Raw genomic sequence first — 16,807 nt, 5'->3', positions numbered from 1 at the left:
ATTCTGGTTTCTTTTTATCTAAATTAGGCTTTCATTTACACCCGGTTCCCTAAAATGTAGTTGGCGTAAAAACATAAAAGACAAAAATAAGGAGTAAACTTCAGGGCCTTTCAAACCTGCTCCACTGTTCATTAGAAACAGAAACAGAAAATAGGTGCAGGAGTAGGCCATTCGGCCCTTCGAGCCAGCACCGCCATTCAATATGATCATGACTGATCGTCCAAAATCAGTAACCCGTTCCTGCTTTCTCCCCATATCCCTTAGGATTATAATTTGTTCCGTGCCTTAATTCCACTTCCCCATTTCCTTTCTAAACCACTGTTTAATATTTCTTTGGAATAATCTATTAATCTCAGATTTGAATGTTTTTCCTGCCTTTGTATCCACAGTTCTTTGAAGTAGAAAACTCCAAACTTACAACCTCCCCATGTTAAGAAAAGTCTTCTTTTCCCAACATTTCCCAACATACACCATGAACGGATGTCAAGGGTTTATGGGGAGAAGGCAGGAAAATGGGATTAGGAGGCAGAGATCAGCCATGATTGAATGGCGGAGTAGACTCGATGGGCCGAATGGCCTACTGCTACTCCTATAACTTGTGAACTTGTGAACTTGGGAACCCTCCACTGGCTGCTGGTGAAAATGGTTCATGCTCTTCACTTACTGCCCTCTCTCTTTCAAAACCTTCAGAATGGCTCCTTAAAGATAAGTCAGACCATAACACAATTTCTACTGCCTATGTTTTACTCCTTGGTGTGATGGTTGGTCGCACAGAGCATCTGAGGTATTTTATCTGCTCACAGATATCCTCTGCAAGGGCGGCTGAGATGAGGCAGATGCCGAGCCGAGAAATTTCAACACACGAAGGTGGCATCGAGTAAATGAACTGCGTAAATCATTCCTTTGCCACTTGCAGTCAAAAGCAGTGCCAACAAGATTGAATGATCTTAATAATAATAATAATATCTTTTATTGTCATTGCACGTCAGTGCAACGAGATTTAGTACGCAGCTCCAACCGATGAAAAAGAAAAGTAAAATAAATAAATATGCTGTGTGACGTGACCATCCGAGGGAGACAGTCCAGGGGGGATGGGGGGAAACTCAGCAGGGCCGGTTCAGAGCCGCTATAGCTCTTGGAATAAAGCTGTTTCTGAGTCTGGAGGTACGGGCGTAGAAGGCCTTGTAACGTCTGCCGGAGGGAAGTAGTTCGAACAGTCCGTTACAGGGGTGTGATGAGTCTTTATGGATGCTGACGGCCTTCCCGAGGCACCGTGTGTGGTAGATGCCCTCCAAGGCTGGTAGCTCTGTCCTCAGACTTCAGACTTCAGACTTCAGGCAAATGTCTTCAGACACAGCATAATACTGCTCAGCGTGCAGGAAGGAACTGCAGATGCTGGTTTAAACTGAAGATAGACACAAAATGCTGGAGCAACTCAGCGGGTCAGGCAGCATCTCTGGAGAAAAGGAATAGGTGAAGTTTCGGGTTGAGACCCTTCTTCAGACTGAGAGTCGGGGGAGAGGGAGACAGAGATATGAAAGGTACAGCTGTTATTAGGTGGAGGAAAAATACTTCCACAAACAAGGTATCATTTACTTGCCTTGTATTCATATGGTTGCCGCTCCTATGTCTTAATAGTATTTCCAGAAGATGTTGTGTCTAGGTGTAAAGGTGCCTGAACATGGATTGTTTTCTCCACAGTGTTATCGGTTGAGGAGAAACCTGATAGAAGTATATAAAATATGAGAGGCACAGATAGGTCAGAGCCTTTTTCTCCAGGGTGGAAATGTCAAACGTTACAGGGCATAGGTTTACGGTAAGAGGGACAAAGTCTATATGAGATGTGTGGGCCAATTTTTATTTTACACAGCGTGTGGTGGGTGCCTGAAACACGCTGCCAGGGCTGATGGAGGAGGCAGATAAACCAGTGGCTTTAAAAAGGCTTTTAGATAAGCGTATAGATGTTTTGGGAATGGCAGGATATGAAGAGATTAGATTATTTTGGCATATTGGTCGACACAGACACTGCACCTGTTCCCAAGCTCAACTTTTTTAAGAGTCTTTGAGTCCAAAGAAGGGTCTCGACCTGAAACGTCACCTATTCCTTTTCTTCGGAGATGCTGCCTGACCCGCTGAGTTAAGCTTCTGTCCCACTTAGGCTATTTTTTATGCGACTGCAGGTGGCTAGGCAGTCGCCACATGGTCGCCGGGGTGTCGCCTGTATGGTCGTGAGTCGTCTCCTCAGTCGCGCAAAGAGTCGTAGCTTCTTTCTGGTCGCCGCTGGATTTTCAACATGTTGATTTTCGCAGACAGTCGGCGACAGTGGGTTTGACGCCAATGAGCGTAGCTTGACTTCCTCTGACGTAGGTGTTGTCATAGTTGTCGCCAGGTTAACGTAGGTTGTCGCTGGTGCTGACTTTGGTGTTTTTTTGTGTTAAAGTAATGATGCTATTTCAAATTTTATGTCGAAGGGGGGTCCAGTCACCGATTTTTCTAAAACCCCTGTCCCACGGTACGAGTTCATTCCAAGAGCTCTCCCGAGTTTGCCCTGATTAGAACTCGGAGATTTACGGTAATAGAAACATAGAAACATAGAAACATAGAAATTAGGTGCAGGAGTAGGCCATTCGGCCCTTCGAGCCTGCACCGCCATTCAATATGATCATGGCTGATCATCCAACTCAGTATCCCGTACCTGCCTTCTCTCCATACCCTCTGATCCCCTTAGCCACAAGGGCCACATCTAACTCCCTCTTAAATATAGCCAATGAACTGGCCTCGACTACGCTCTGTGGCAGAGAGTTCCAGAGATTCACCACTCTCTGTGTGAAAGAAGTTCTTCTCATCTCGGTTTTAAAGGATTTCCCCCTTATCCTTAAGTTGTGACCCCTTGTCCTGGACTTCCCCAACATCGGGAGCAATCTTCCTGCATCTAGCCTGTCCAACCCCTTAAGAATTTTATAAGTTTCTATAAGATCCCCTCTCAATCTCCTAAATTCTAGCGAGTATAAACCAAGTCTATCCAGTCTTTCTTCATAAGACAGTCCTGACATCCCAGGAATCAGTCTGGTGAACCTTCTCTGCACTCCCTCTAGGGCAATAATGTCCTTCCTCAGATTTGGAGACCAAAACTGTATGCAATACTCCAGGTGTGGTCTCACCAAGACCCTGTACAACTGCAGTAGAACCTCCCTGCTCCTATACTCAAATCCTTTTGCTATGAAAGCTAACATACCATTCGCTTTCTTCACTGCCTGCTGCACCTGCATGCCTACTTTCAATGACTGGTGTACCATGACACCCAGGTCTCGCTGCATCTCCCCTTTTCCTAGTCGGCCACCATTTAGATAATAGTCTGCTTTCCTGTTTTTGCCACCAAAATGGATAACCTCACATTTATCCACATTATACTGCATCTGCCAAACATTTGCCCACTCACCCAGCCTATCCAAGTCACCTTGCAGTCTCCTAGCATCCTAATGGCCACTCGTCGGTACTCGGGGCTCTCGTGGACATTTTTCAACATGTTGAAAATTCTTCACGAGTCTTCCCGAGCTTACCTGCCGTTAGCGTTACGAGCCGCTAAGAGACGTCCCCGAGCTCCAACGTACCCGCTACGTACATTCTCCGTGCTTACCACGAGTTTGATTTTTTTTATACTCGGAAGTACTCTTGGAATGAACTCGTACCGTGGGACAGGGCTTTAAGTGTGACAGGCCCTTAACTCCAGCATTTTGGGTCTATCTTCGGGATAAACCAGCATCTGCAATTTCTTCCTTCATGCTGCCCTCTTCTATGTTCCATGTTCAACTGGCACTCAATACTCTCCATTATATCAGACGCCTTGTAAAAGGAAATATAATATTTCATGAAATCATTCAGAATGATTTGGAGTTCTTCCACAATTAATCCCTTCAACAATTAATGATTGTACATTCCTGCAACCACAGAGTTTTATTGTCGTTAATTATCAAGCCTCCTGCATGGATCACAAGATTCTCTTCCCTTATAGTTTACTTTAGTTTAGATAGAGATACAGCGAGGAATCAGGCCCCTCGGCCCAATGAGTCTGCATCAACCAGCGACCCCCGCACCAACACTATCCTACACAAACCAAGGACAACTTACACTTATATCAAGCCAATTTACCTACAAACCTGTACGTCTTTGGGGTGCGGGAAAAAACCGAAGATCTCTGAGAAAACCCACGCGGTCACGGGGATAACGTACAAACTCCACACAGGCAGCGCCCGTAGTCGGGATCAAACCCGGGTCTCCGTGGCTGCCAGCGCTGTGAGGCAGCGACTCTACCGCTGCGCCACCGTGCCCGCTCTGCGCCACGGATATAAGAAGACGAGTTACTCCAGCTTTCTGTGTCCGTTTAAAGGAAGATGAATGCTTTCGGCTGATGAAATCAGCGTTCCACAAAAAAAAAAAAATCACTTATTTGGCTCCTTCAGAACCTGGTTCTCGTTGAAACGTAAATAGTGGAGTTGAAGTGGATTGTAGATGTGCTGAGAATGGAAGGATTTTGTGCAGGCAGAGGGGATTAGATTAACTTGGCATGGTGTGCGGCATGGACATCGTGGATCTGAGCGCCCGTTCCTGTGCTGTACTGTTCTACGTTCTACATTCTGAAACACCTGGCTTGGAATCTGGGGACAGAGAGGGGCGCACTGAGGACATGTTACGTTGATTTAAAGGGCCACATTAATTACACGCAGATTACACGCAAGGCAGAGGATGAGAGATCAGCCGTTTACTTTTGTCTGCCTTTTCCTTCTGGGCCTCACAGTTGGCAAGTCCTTCTCTGGACAGCTCTGCTATGAATGATCCTGCAAGTTGCTGCTGCAATATTTCCTTGTACAAAATGTAGCTGCTTCATAAATCACCGTTTTTTTTTGGTCTCGCTGGCAAAACATATGCCGAACCTCCGAATTCTTTTTATTCCCCTCATTAACCAAACTAAACGACACAGGAACCCTAACCCATGACCCACGCAGTAAAAACGAGGGGGGGCTTAATGTCACATTTAAGTTGCAATTCTATAACATTCCTGTTCTCTTGGCCATTCCTCAAGACTGGAGAAATGATATTTCACTGGAGAAACTTTGGCAGTACCATTCTTAGTCATATTTCTTTTTGCTTGATGCTTAACTCACATTTCAGATTATACTGACAGCATTAACTGGCAGCATCTGCAGTTTTGACATTTAACCCTGATTAGTTAATGCTTTCATTCAGAATAAGGTTTTATGGGACTCCCAATCATTCGCAGCTGATATCATTCCATATCTGATGCCTGGTAAAAATATATGGAACAGCAGACATGATAGGTTCAATATACAGGCCAACGATAAGACCTCGTCATTTGGGGCGGCACGGTGGCACAGCGGTAGAGCTACTGCCCTATAGCGCCAGAGACCCGGGTTCGATCCTGACTACAGGTGTTTGTCTGTACCGAGTTTGTACGTTCTCCCCATGACCTGCGTGGATTTTCTCCAAGATCTTCGGTTTCCTCTCACGCTCTAAAGACGTACAGGATTGTAGGTTCATTGGTTTGGTATAAATGCATAAATGCAAAATCGTCCACCATTGTGTGTAGGGTAGTGTTAATGTGCGGGCATCGATGGTCGGTGCGGACTCGGTGGGCCGAAGGGCCTGTTTCCACATTGTATCTCCAAACTAAACTAAACTAAACTACATGTGTAAGAAGGAACTGCAGATGTGGTTTAAACTGAAGATAGACACAAAACACAGGACACACGCTGTATCTCTAAACTAAACTAAACTCAAATATACATCTTCTTGGGTACAACATGGCACTCTTAGAATATAAAAACAAGGAACTGCTGATCTACGCAAAGAGGTAAAACAAAACTAATAGCACAATATTAAATAGATGTAGAAACAGAACAGATCTTTGAAAATATCAACATGATTCCCTACGAATAAGGGTGGCAACGAATAAGGGTGGCACAGCGCCAGAGATCTTGGTTTGATCCTGACCACAGGTGCTGTCTGCATGGAGTTTGTATGTTCTTCCTGTGACCACGTGGGTTTTCTCCTGGTGCTATGGTTTCCTCCCACACTCCAAAGATGTACAGGTTTGTAGATTATTTGGCTTTGGTAAAGTGTAAATTTTCCCTAGTGTGTGTAGGATCGAGCTAGTGTACATTAGAGGATACAGCTAGTGATCACTGGTCGGCGTGGACTCGATGGGCCGAAGGGCCTGTTTCCACGCTGTGTTTCTGAAGTCTAAAATCTGGGAACCCTTAATGTAGAAACAGAGAACAGGGAGATGTCAAGGTCTTAACAAGGATTCAGAGGAAATATACCAGGTGTAATGAATGTAGAGTTTACATGCTGAGAACAATGAGATTTGTATCGTGAGAATAGAAAATATTAAAAGGAGATTTAATTTAATAAATTCTCACTCATGAAAGCTTGTGTTTAAGGAGAAATAGTGCCCAGTGACTAACGAGTCAGATATAAACTTAACGATCATTAACAATATAACAAAGAGGTGAAGTGAAAAGAATTAAGGACCTGCCACACTTAGACTATTTTTTAGGCGACTACAGGCGACTAGGCTGTCACCACGTGGTCACCGGGGTGTATGGTCGTGAGTCGTCTCCTCAGTCGCCCAAAGAGTCGTAGCGCCTTTCTGGTCGCCACTGGATTTCCAACATGATTTTCGGTGACAGTGGGCGACAGTGGGCTTGACGTCAATGAGCGTAGCTTGACGTCTCCTGACGTAGGTGCTGTCGTAGGTTGTCGCCAGGATAACGTAGGTTGTCGCCAGGTGACGTAGGTTGTCGCCGGTGCTGACCGGTGAATTCCATTAGCGATTACCCACGTCAACCTACGTCAACCGGCGACAGGTACCGGCGACTGAATTGTCTTCAGTTGTCGCCGACAGGGTCGTTGCTTGTCGTAGCCTGTTGCGGGTGGACGTGGGTTGACCGGTTGTCGTAGATTATCGCCTGTGTGGTCGTAGGTTGTCGTAGTTGTGATCGTAGGTGGACGTCCCAATGGGTCGCTGGTTGTCGGTAGCTTGCCGTAGCTCGATGTCCACTAGGTGGTAGGTTGTTGCAACTTGTCGTAGACATTGTCGTCGGGGGGTACAGTCGCCTAAATAATCGCCTGCAGCGTTCTATGGTTTATATTTTGGTAAAGGTGAGCATCCCAGAAAGGGTGAAAAGAACAGTTTTAATAATAACATTAAAAAGGGAATAGGATAAATATTGTAAGGGGTAAGATTTGCAGAATAATGTGACAGCAAAGGCACAATGGGACAAATGACCCCCATGAAGTTGTGTTCCTCTGTGTTTTGCCTTACAGCGTCAAAGACCCAGGTTCAATCCTGACTACGGAAGCTGTCTGCATGAAGTTCGTACGATATTCCCGTGTCCTGCGCGGGTTTTCTCCGGGTGCTCTGGTTTCCTCCCACAAAGACGTACAGGTGTGTAAACTAATTGGCTTGGTAAAATTGTAAATTGTCCCTAGTGTGTGTAAGATAGTGTTAGTGTGTGGGGATCGCTAGTCGGCGTGGAATCAGTGTGGGCCGAAGGGCCTGCTTCCACGCTGTATTTCTAAAAGCCCTGTCCCACGGTACAAGTTCGTTCCAAGAGCTCTCCCGAGTTAAAAAAAAATCAAACTCGTGGTAAGCACGGAGAATGAACGTAGCGGGTACGTCGGAGCTCGGGGACGTCTCTTAGCGGCTCGTAACGCTAACAGCAGGTACTCGGGAAGACTCGCTAACGGCAGGTAAGCACGGGAAGACTCGTGAAGATTTTTCAACATGTTGAAAAAGGTCCACGAGAGCCCCAAGTACCGACGAGTGGCCATTACCGTAAATCACCGAGTAAATCATGGCAAACTTGGGGAGAGCTCTTGGAATGAACTCGTGCCGTGGGACAGGGGTTTCAGCTAAACAAAAAACTCAAGTTCCGTGGATAGTTTCTCTGTCCGAGCCTTCTTGTTCATCTGGTTGCAAGATTATGTTGGACAATGTCGAGGTGCATAAATAAAACCACCATGACGTTTAAAGCAACAAAACTGTCTGTCTGACCTATTCCAGAAGGATTTGTTCATTGTTAACCACATGTGTAAAATATTTGGACGCCCAAGCATACTTAAATCTGCTTGGCACTTGAAATACTCGTAAAGTAAACAAGGTGAGCTAAAAGATTTATTGCTGAAAACCTACAGGATTATTTTGGCTGAGTTTATTCTTCTAATGGTTTGTTGGGCACAGTCTTCTGAGGATTAATGTGCGTCCTTCTGTTCTCCGACTTCCAGCAAAACACCAACTTTTATTTTTCTGTCACAATTGGTATAACTTCTGTGCTATATTCCCGTGTTTCGATGTGGATGTGTTATGCATGTGTGGTATCATTATGTAATTGCATATATCAAATAAGCACACTGTTACTTTGCAATAAGCAGCAAAGCCATAGAGTCAAAAAGCACGGTAACGGGCCCTTCGGCCCAACTGGACCACACTGACCCAAGGTGACCTATCTAAGATAGTCCCAATTGCCCAATATTGGCCCGTATCCTTCTAAATCTTTCCTGTCCCTGTGCCCTGTCTAAGGGTATTAGTATGTTTTCTGAAGAGCTCCCCGTCTCCTTGTGTTATTTAGAGCATTTCTCATTGAACCTTTCTTCTTGCGTATGGCGTGCACAGCCTAAAGTTGTAGGACAACTTGTACTATTTGATCTTATTTGATTTAGAAGTCTAGAAGATTTAGAGTTTAGAAGGATGAGGGGGTTCTTATGGAAACATATACAATTATAAAAGGACTGGACAAGCTACATGCAGGAAAAATGTTCCCAATGTTGGGCGAGTCCAGAACCAGGGGCCACAGTCTTAGAATAAAGGGGAGGCCATTTAAGACGGAGGTGAGAAAAAACGTTTTCACCCAGAGAGTTGTGAATTTGTGGCATTCCCTGCCACAGAGGGCAGTGGAGGTCAAGTCACTGGATGGATTTAAGAGAGAGTTAGATAGAGCTCTAAGGGCTAGTGGAATCAAGGGATATGGGGAGAAGGCAGGCACGGGTTATTGATTGGGGATGATCAGCCATGATCGCAATGAATGGCGGTGCTGGCTCGAAGGGCTGAATAGCCTCCTCCTGCACCTATTTTCTATGTTTCTATGTTTCTATGATTGCATTCGTCGAAACAGGGTGGACCACGTGAAGCTGGCAATCTCCCATCCCATCTCATCGTAGTATTCACACCATCTCTCAATACATCACAACAGGTGATGAGTATATTGGTAAGCAAAAAGGCAATGTGCGATGCTAATTCGAGCTCTGAGCCTCAACGAGTGAAGCCAAAGGGATCTTGAAGCTCTAAACTTGGATGAGCCAGGGGCTTGAGAGAAGATGGTCGGACTGGTAAAATGAGTCAGTATGCTTGTTTCGCAGCCACTATTGCTCAGTTATATTACAGGACAATTGGATATGGAGCAGAGTGGGACTGCGGTAGAGTTGCTGCCTTACAGCACCAGAGATCTGGGTTTGAACCTGACTACAGGGTGCTGTTTGTACCTAGTTTGTTTGCTATCCCCGTGACCGCATGGGTTTTCTACGGGTGCTCCGGTTTCCTCCCGCGCTGAAAAGACACGCAGGTTTGTACGTAGGTTAATTGGCTTCTGTAAAATTGTCCCTAGTGTGTAGGATAGAACTAGTGTACAGGGATTGCCGGTCGGCACGGACTCAGTGGGCCGAAGGGCCTGTTTCCATGCTGTACCTCTAAACTTAACTAACCAAATCTTAACTAAACAAATCAAAATTAAACTAACTAAACTAAACTAAATTAACTAAACTAAACTAAACTAAACTAGACTTAAAGGTCTTCAACTTCACTGTTTATGTAGCAAATGGGATGAAATTGATGATTCAAATGTAAACAAGATATATAGGCACCCTTGGAGTGTACAATCACAGGCCACGTGGAGAGGAAGGAAGATATTGCAGATGCCGGAATCTTAAACAAAACACAAAGTGCTGGAGGAACTCAATGGGTCAAGCAGCATCTGTGGAGGGAATGTACAGACACCATTTCAGGTCAGCACCTTCTAGAGACTCAGTCCGAAGAAGGTTCCTGATCCAAAAAGCCGTCCGTCCATTCCATCCGCAGATGTGGCCTGACCCGCTCAGACCTCCAGCAATTTGTGCTTTGTTGGAGAGGAAGGAAATACCGTTCAAGAAAAAACAAGAAGATGATGGAATGCTTGCGACAGCAGCACAAATATCGGCAAGCGGGCAGACGACTATTTGACTAATGGGGCTGTCCCACTGTCCGAGCTAATTCAAGAGTTCTCCCGAGTTTCCCCTAATTCGAACTCAGAGAATTACCGTAATAGCCGGTCGCAAGTACTCGGGGCTCTCGTGGATATTTTTCAACATGTTGAAAAATCTTCACGAGTCTTCACGAGCTTACCGCGTTTCCCGAGTACCTGCCGTTAGCGTTACGAGCCGCTAAGAGACGTCCCCGAGCTCCGACGTACCTGCTACGTACATTCTACATACTTACCACGAGTTTGATTTTTTTTTTAACTCGGGAGAGCTCTTAGGTGAACTCGTACAGTGGGACAGGGCCATAACAGAGATTGACTCCAAGATCTGATGCATGTTTATTTATCTGGTAAGTCACTAAAAGTAAAATCAAAATTATGCAAATGGAGACACCACAGAAATTTGCAAATTATTTCAATTCACAGCTCATTGAAATAGCAGAAAATTGCAATTTTGTCACAAGAAATCAGACAGCGGGGGGGAACAGCGAGGGACTATCTTATTACCTACAGGTATTTATCGTGGCATTATAACTTGGGTAAATTCTTAAATGGTGTAATTGTGGATAGATTCAGGTGCAGCTTAAGTGATGAACAGATTTGGCCCTAGATATTAAATGTACAATGACATGCATTTAAACTTCTTGGAAAATTGGAAATTCAAGGGAAATGGCATAAAAAAACGTCAAGCAAATTTGTACAACACTAAGAACAAATCTGACGGTAATTTATAGCCGGCAGCCTGTGATAGATCCATTTCCCCCAGCAAGTTTTGTATTATGTGAGTACAGATGGCGTGAATCCATGCTGTTGGTACAATGGCAGCCATTCACCATGTACTTCTTCATTTAAGGCAGTAATATGCTCTACATGTCAGAGGTAAGGACATGTAGCAATGATGTGGAATGAGAGCAAGCAATGAGTACATGATGGAAGATTTTCAAACAAGGAAACACGGGAATTGAATTTTTATAACACTGAAAGTTAGCTACAGTCGGGCGGCACGATGGTGTAGCGGTGGAGCTATTGCCTTACAGCGCCAGAGACCCCGGTTCGATCCTGACTACGGGTTCTGTCTGTACGGAGTTTCTGCGTTCTCCCCGTGACCTGCGTAGGTTTTCTCCAAGATCTTCCTATCACACTCCAAAGACGTACAGGTTTGTAGGTTAAATGGCTTGGTATAAATGTAAATTGTCCCTAGTGTGTAGGATAGTGTTAATGTGCGGGGATTGCTGTTCGGCGTGGGCCGAGGACCCTGTTTCGGCGCTGAATCTCGAAACTAAACGACAGACAGGGTAGAACTAGATATTTATAACATTTATCCAGTCCAAATGGAATAAAAAAACAAGAGTTTAAAGGCGCATTGCAAATCAACAAACCATCAACAAAGATTTAACTCTGAATCTTTAAAGTCTGAAGAAGAGTCTCGACCCGAAACGTCACCCATTCCTTCTCTCCAGAGATGCTGCCTGTCCCGCTGAGTTACTCCAGAATTTTGTGTCTCCCTTCAACAAAAAATTAACAACTTGCTCCATAATAGGTAGAAACCTCTATGGCAACAATTTCAGACATTTTCTTTTTACTTAGAGACGGTCTCTCGAGAAAGTCTTAAGATTTGGACTCAAGAGTTCTGTAAGACTTCAAAGTCTAGATTGATGTAGCAAGGATTCTCTAGCTTTATCTATCTTCTGTTTTCCCGTTCGTTGGAAGGAACTGCAGGTGCTGGTTTAAACCGAAGATAGACACAAAACGTTGGAGTAACTCAGCGGGTCAGACAGCATCTCTGGAGAAAAGGAATAAATATGAAGAAGGGTCTCGACCCGAAACTCCACCTATTCCTTTTCTCCAGAGATGCTGTCTGACCCGCTGAGTTACTCCAGCTTTTTATGTCTATCGTCTGTTTTCCCGTGGTGGGTTGACTTAACTGAATGGATTGCCCAACCAGTGCAGTGATGGCAATCAAGCTCATGGCTGCATCAAGAGTTATCTATCAAGAGTCAAGATGGTAGCAGCACACCAGGTCTGCAAACACAGCATCCTATAAACAAACACACAAAAAAAGTCAATAAATAAAATCAATATCAGTGCAAAACAAAACAAAAGCTCAAGGTCCCTCGAGCAACCAAAATAGTTCAACTTCTCCTCTCACCGTATAGCTATGTCCTCTAGTGTGAGGCATTCCCACCCTGGGGAAAAGAGGTTCTGATTGTCTACCCAATCTATGCCTCTCGAATCATATTTGTCGTATATTGTTATCATACTACTTTCTGAAGTCACATTGCCAGTACTGTTCATCGAGAAGCACCCATTAATCTTCTCCATCCACCGAGACAACTTCCCAAACATCAACAGTCTTACCCTTCAACCTTGCCACCACAACCTCTCTTCTCGCTCCCAATATTACTCTGGTTAGAATACAATAATTTATTAGATGTTCATTCACAGCTCCCGATGTTGGGGGAGTCCAGAACCAGGGGTCACAGTTTAAGAATAAGGGGTAGGCCATTTAGGACTGAGATGAGGAAAAACGTTTTCACCCAGAGAGTTATGAATCTGCGGAATTCTCTGCCACAGTAGGCAGTGGAGGATAATTCCCTGGATGTTTTCAAGAGAGAGTTAGATATAGGTCTTAAAGCTAATGGAATTAGGGGATATGGGGGAAAAGCAGGTACTGGGTACTGATTCTGGATGATCAGCCATGATCATATTGAATAGCGGTGCAGGCTCGAAGGGCCGAATGGCCTACTCCTGCATCTATTTTCTATGTTTCACTGGATTGTAACGGAATATAAGCAGATTTTGTAATGGACATTATTGACATGTATTCTCCATCCTTTACTGCCTTTGAACTGAAGAGGTATTGAGCAGCCAGCTATACTGGAGGGTTTGGAGGCACTTGTAAGCCAGAGCAGGTAAACATGGCAGATTTTATTCCTGAGACATTAATGAACCTGATGGGTTTTTTTTACAACAATTCAGTGGTTTCCTGATGAATGTTTCATTAATTCCAAGTTTGTGTAATTACTTAAATGTAAATTCCCAGCTGCCATGGTGGGACTCGAACTCATATCTCGTGATCAATGGTCCAGAACTATGGCTGCTGTTCTGGCAAATTAACCATTCCACTGCTGTAGACAGCACCCGAACCTTCCTCTCTCGTCGATTCTAAGATCAAATATCAACCACTCCCTACTGTGGAGAAGTGTTACAAGAGTTACAATGGTTCTTTATTGTCACGGTGGCGCAGTGGTAGAGTTGCTGCCTTCCAGCGCTTACAGCGCCGGAGACCTGGGTTCGATCCCGACTACGGGTGCCGTCTGTACAGAGTTTGTAGGTTCTCCCCGTGACTGCGCGGGTTTTCTCCGAGATCTTCGGTTTCCTCCCACACTCCAAAGACGTACAGGTTTGTAGGTTAATTGGCTTGGTGTCAATGTAAATTGTCCTTAGCGTGTGTAGGATAGTGCTAATGTGCAGGGATCGCTGGTCGGTTTCAGGCCAGTTTCCGCGCTGCATCTCTAAGTTAACCGAAAACTAAATATGCGCTACGCAGTGAAATTCTTGCACCCATCGCCAATATTTTGGCGCCAAAGAGTGTGTCACCCAACGTAGGGCTTGAACCTATGACCCTGAGATTAAGAATCTCATTCTCTACCGACTGAGCTAGCCAGGCTTCAGCTAATCTTAAGTTTTTTTAGTTTTAGAGATACAGCGTGGAAACAGGCCCTTCGGCCCACCAGGTCCGCGCCAACCAGCGATCCCCGCACATTATCGCTATCCTACACACACTAGGGACAATTTTTACATTTTACTGAGCCAATGAACCTACAAACATGTACGTCTTTGGGGTGTGGGAGGAAACAGAAGATCTCAGAGAAAACCCACGCTGGTCATGGGGAGAACGTACAAACTCCGTACAAACAGCAGCCATAGTCAGGATCGAACCCGGGTCTCCGGTGCTGCATTCGCTGTAAGGCAGCAACTCTACCGCTGCGCTGCGCCACCGTGCCACCTTAAGGTTATAGAAACATAGAAAATAGGTGCAGGAGTAAGCCATTCGACCCTTCGAGCCGGCGCCGCCATTCAATGTAATCATGCTGATCATCTAAAATCAGTACCCTGTTCCTGCTTTCTCCCCATATCCCTTGATTCCGTTAGTCCAAAGAGCTATATCTAACTCATTCTTGAAAACATCCAGTGAATTGGCCTCCACTGCCTTCTATGGCAGAGAATTCCACAGATTCACAACTCTCTGGGTGAAAGTTTTTCCTCATCTCAGTCCTAAATGGCCTACCCCTTATTCTTAAACTGTGACCGCTGGTTCTGGACTCTCCCAACATCGGGAACATTTTTCCTGCATCTAGCCTGTCCAATCCTTAAAGAGATTTATATGTTTCTATAAGATCTATTATATCTTCTATGACCAGAGGAGAGAATTTCCCTGTGCCTACTATGTCCAAAGTGTTAATCATCTCACATCCTGATTGTGGATCACCTTTTTATCTTCTGGGTTGATATGGAATGAAAGACCAGGCAATGCAACCAGTCAACAACATTTAAACATTTTAACAGGAGCATCGGGCCATTTAATGAGGCTTTTTATTGTGCCAGTTTGGTGAGTAAGTGTTACCCAGCCTCATTTTATTCAGGTTACAGATGAACAAGTCTTTAAAATAAATCACTTAAGACAATAAAAACAATTAATTAACTTAATTAGTTTAAAAAAAATGTAAATTATCGGGGTATTTTATCAATGTTTAATAATTAACTCATAATATTTGTAATATTTGTGCATGGACCTAATTTCTACTCCTAAAGGTTCAGGTATGAAGTTATGAACATGAGAACATCAAGGGCGACACGGTGGCGCAGAGGTAGCTATTGCCTCACAGCGCCAGAGACCCGGGTTCGATCCTGACTACGGGTGCTGTCTGTACAGAGTTTGTACGTTCTTCCCGCGACCTGCGTGGTTTTTCTCCGAGATCTTCGGTTTCCTCCCACACTCCAAAGACGTACAGGTTTGTCAGTTAATTGGCTTGGTATAATTGTACATTGCCCCTAGTGTGTGTAGATTAGTGTTAGTGTGTGGGGTGATCGCTGGTCGGAGTGGACTCGGTGTGCCGATGGGCCTGTTTCCATGCTGTATCTTTCAACTAAACTAAACTAAACTACACAAGAGGAAGAGGCTTTGGTTTAAGAAATGACTGAAGAATGATACGTGCAAATGTTTAGATGTGGGGCCTAGTTCAGGCATCTTTATTCTGGATGCAAGAGGCCAGGGTTGGGACAAATAAAACGCCTGCTACTGCAGGTCTAAGGTTGTGGTGATAGGAATGTTGGGAGTAAATGTTAACATGGAGAGTGACAGTGTCATGAGGCGGCTGAGAAAGCCAAGTGTGCAGGATAGTGTTAGTGTGCCGGGATCGCTGGTCAGCACGGACTCGGTGGGCCGAAGGGCCCGTTTCCACACTGTATGTCAAAACTAAACTAAGCGAAACTAAATTAAACCCGCAAGTATCCCGTTCATCCCTACTCCACCTCACTGTTCGCTTTGCAATTCCCATCCCCTTCTGCAATCCAATATTATCATTACCCTGAGCCCCGCCATTCCCTCCCCATCCATCTGCCCATCTACCAATGCCAAGCCACTCTACTCTTAAACCACTGTTATCCTGTCTTCTGAGCTGAGCACAGGGCAGACTGTTTGTGATGGTAAAAATGTGAAATGGCTGATCAATTGTGGCCAAGGCCTTGGCACTTGGATCTTGGGAGTCATTGAGTTGGGAGTTGGATCCAAGATGGCGCCCAAGCCGGGCGACTCTTTGTGTGCTGGTCACAGAAGTGGATCTGCAATCACGCATTACAATCGCTCCACTCTTTTAAATCTGTACTCCTACAACAAGTGGATGTGGAGAGGATGTTTCCACTGGTGGGAGAGTCTAGGACCAGAGGTCATCGCCTCAGAATTAAAGGGCGCTCTTTTAGAAAGGAGGTGAGGAGGAACTTCTTTAGTCAGAGGGTGGTGAATCTGTGGAACTCATTGGCACAGAGGGCTGTGGAGGCCAAGTCAGTAGATATTTTTAAGGTAAAGATAGACAAATTCTTGATTAGAACGGGTGTCAAGGGTTATGGGGAGAAGGCAAGAGAATGGGGTTAGGAGGCAGAGATCAGCCATGATTTAATGGAGGAATAGACTCGATGGGCCGAATGGCCTAATTCTACTCCTAAACCTTGTGAACAAATCTGCATACTTTGAATGGCTCGATTGTAATCATGTGTTGTCTGATGAAGGGTCTCGACCCATTCCTTTTCTCCAGAGATGCTGTCTGCCTGAGTTACTCCAGCTTTTTGTGTCTATCTTCTGTTTAAACCAGCATCTGCAGTTCCTTCCAACACATTGTCTTTCCACTGACCGGTTAGCACACAACCATAGCTTTTCACTGTACCTCGGTACACATGATGATAAACTAAACTAAACTGAAGTGGGCAGAAGGAGGGGGAGA

General features: G+C 44.9%; 1 non-coding gene across 1 annotated transcript; it reads right to left on the bottom strand.

Annotated features, from left to right (window-relative positions):
- Positions 1–13,904: 13,904 nt before the first annotated feature.
- trnak-cuu lies at positions 13,905–13,977 on the bottom strand. The gene has a single exon. It is a non-coding gene; the product is annotated as a tRNA-Lys (tRNA).
- Between the last annotated feature and the right edge of the window lie 2,830 nt (positions 13,978–16,807).

This window comes from Amblyraja radiata, chromosome 32 (genome assembly GCF_010909765.2).
Source record: "Amblyraja radiata isolate CabotCenter1 chromosome 32, sAmbRad1.1.pri, whole genome shotgun sequence".
Taxonomy (NCBI): Eukaryota; Metazoa; Chordata; class Chondrichthyes; order Rajiformes; family Rajidae; genus Amblyraja; species Amblyraja radiata.
This window is presented reverse-complemented; position numbering and strand designations above follow the sequence as displayed.